A 3,305-nucleotide genomic window follows, 5' to 3' on the forward strand; every position below is an offset into this window, starting at 1 on the left:
TTTGTCAGCAGTCTTATATAACTGGTTTCCATGGATGTTCGCAAAAATTGGCTCGTTCCAAGACAAAAAATAAAAAAAGTTGTCAAAAAGTTCAATCTGTGAGAGTGCATCTTTTAAGGTTGACATGTTGAGACCCTAGTACGAATGGTGGTGCTTTCTTAAAGCTCGTAACTAACTTATTTTAAACCAATTGTCTCTAAACAACTTGCATTCTCTCAGAATATAATAAGTTTCAGAAAATGTACAACTTCGATACATTTCCATCAACAAAATGGATATTTTAAGATCCAAACTCCGAAAAACCCTCTCGTTGGTTTAGTTTGACGAAACGAGAGAATATTTGTAGATTCCGATGTTGATTAGGAATTGTCTACCTAGGGTGTGGCCATAACGTGGGTTATGTCAACGCAACTGCCGCCTGTGGTCCTGACTCCAAACACAAAGAAAAGGAAAACACTAATGCAGCCAACGAACCCGTAGCACGATTAAAATAAGTCGTCGTAAACGTCGTTTAACAAAAAAAGCACCGCTCACCAGTAGTTGTATGTACATGTCGTCAAGGAACGGAGTTCCGGGCGGAAGTGGTACCTCCAGTTGCTCCTCGGGAATCCCTGGACCAAAATCAACCTGCCGCAGAACCAAGCAATATGCAAATGTTTAGAAGACCGCACGTCACTAAGTACGTCTATACGCTACAAGATACCCCTCAGTCCATGTTGATGATTGAATACAATGCATGTACCGTTAGCAAATAAGAAAACTTCTAAAAAATACAAAATCATTGACCCGCACCGCAATGCTACTAAACAGTTTCAATCACCCACCTGTGCACTGTAAGACAATGGAGCGTTAACGTCGCACCAGACGGCGACGTCTACCACCCCGGTCGTCATCTCACCCATTTCTCGACCCCATCCGTCAGTTGCCGTGAACAGACGTCCAACTAGGATATCAAGATATATGTCACGTCCAACTAGGATATCAAGATATATGTCACGTCCAACTAGGATATCAAGATATATGTAATAACGTATATATTTTAGGTACAGTTTTACTAAATAAACTGATTTTTTTATTGTAAAAACGTCGGAAGATTCTAATGCAATACTGGTATCCGAATACGGAATCCGGATATGCTGATACTCGTTCAAGTCCTATTTTTAGCCAACTGTGATGATATTTGTTAATATTTTTGCGCGTTATAGTTAGGTATAATAGGCTATAAATAAGTTTTATTTACAACAAACATTTAATTTGTGCAGGTTAATACCAAAGGTGTCTATAGACTTCGGTGTCATTTAATACAATCTGGCATTCATCCCACAAATTATGAAGCATTGCCAGGACCACATCTATGGAAAACTACACTTACTTCTTTTGAAAACAACCAGAAACCCTCTCTCAAGTGATTTATTCTACATTTATGATGAGAACTGATACGTTAAGTTGGTAAACCCTAATTCATGTAGGTGAATTTCATGTTGATTGTTAAAAACTGTTTCGCTACCGCGGATCATTCATTTTTATCATTGGAACATATACTTACACTTCTGTCTTGAGGACGTCCATATCCGGATTGTGGCGTCGTTGTAGCCGAACTTCAGACCGCCCGTCTTCCACCAATTCCCCTCCACTCCAAAATTGATCACCGACGAACCTGAATGGTGAAATTAATAATTGCTTTCCGCGTGTTTGTTTTTCCACTTTGAAAGGATTTATTATCAATCTATAATTATAATATAATGACTTATTCGACAGCGAAGCATATCAGTCTTGCATGTACATTTTGGATATGGAGTTAGACAAATTCAGATGGTTATTAATTGTGAATATAATTATCACAACGCCATCTTTTACAATGTTGGCTTTATTTTTTAATATACATATATAAGTTGTTGATTTACGCCTTATATAGTCCATATACCGTTTATCATAACACATACAAACTACATGTAAATGGAGGAAGGCATAATATATTATATCAGTTGCTGAAATCAACACACTCAGAAATCACCGTCCTTCAATACTTTTATTCCTTTGACTTCTTCATATATTCTATTTAATACTGGTCTTTTTGTTGCTTCACCCGGAGGAAAGGTTTAACTGTTTTCGTAATACTTTTAGATTATTTCTTTTCTTGCTTCTGCTGTTTTAAAGCTGCACTCTCACAGATTTACTGTTTTGACAACTTTTTTTTTTTGTTTTTTGTCTTGGAATTAGATTTTTTTTGTAAATATCTGCAAACCAATGATGAAAGACAGCTGACAAAAGATCAGATCGCAGATTTTCATATTTCCATTCCAAATTTAATGTTTTATGGCTTAAACCGTTACTAACGGGTTAAGAAAAATGCATTAAACATCATTTTTGGGACGAAAATATGAAAAGCTGCGATCTGATCTTTTGTCAGCAGTCTTTTATCACTGGTTTGCAGATACTTACGCAAAAAATTGCTCGTTCCAAGATAAAAAATAAAAAAAGTTGTCAAAACGTTTAAACTGTGAGAGGGCAGCTTTAAACTACATACATCTACATTCGAAAACATATAAGACTTACTTACATAGTTAGAATTAACTGTGTAAGTAAGTCATTAGTTTCACCCATTTTAAATTGTGGGTAATAACAGAACAGAACAGAGTACACAGTTTATTAAGCCGTATACAATAGAACAATGTTTAAATACGTACATATATGTATGTATAAGTACATTCCTGTCCATTGTCTAAAATTCATAATTTATATAAATAAAAGCAATGTTCTAAAGCTACTAACATTAAATAACACAATTATTATAATGGTTTTATTAACGGGTCAGGCGGGGAAGTAAACATTACGTTGTTACATTAAGTTGCATCATTAATAATTGAATTACCTATCCAAAACAAAAACAAATATTCCCACGATAAAGTAATGTTATTGAATACAGATATACTATCACAGAGTTAATGTGTGATATTTTTAATAGCGGAATATAACATCAATAACTAAATTTGAAATGATATACATCTCCTTTGTCATTATCATTACAACATGAACACTAAATTTCATTACAAGAAATATTACTAATTTATAAGTTGTGCATTGCATATCGTCCTGTTTGTAATCTCAATGTGTGAAAAGAACCCCTCAGTTTAACAATTTACATTTGTAAGATCTTACGACCTAAATAACGTTTATATTCAAAAGTTGTTTAAAGTCTAGTTAAATCTATTATTTTTCACTTAACTTCGCTTATAAATGCATTAACATGTTCATATAGTATTCATTACAAAATTGGGGATATAAAATACAATAATCACTTAACA

The sequence above is a fragment of the Mya arenaria genome, chromosome 15, assembly GCF_026914265.1.
Source record: "Mya arenaria isolate MELC-2E11 chromosome 15, ASM2691426v1".
Taxonomy (NCBI): domain Eukaryota; kingdom Metazoa; phylum Mollusca; class Bivalvia; order Myida; family Myidae; genus Mya; species Mya arenaria.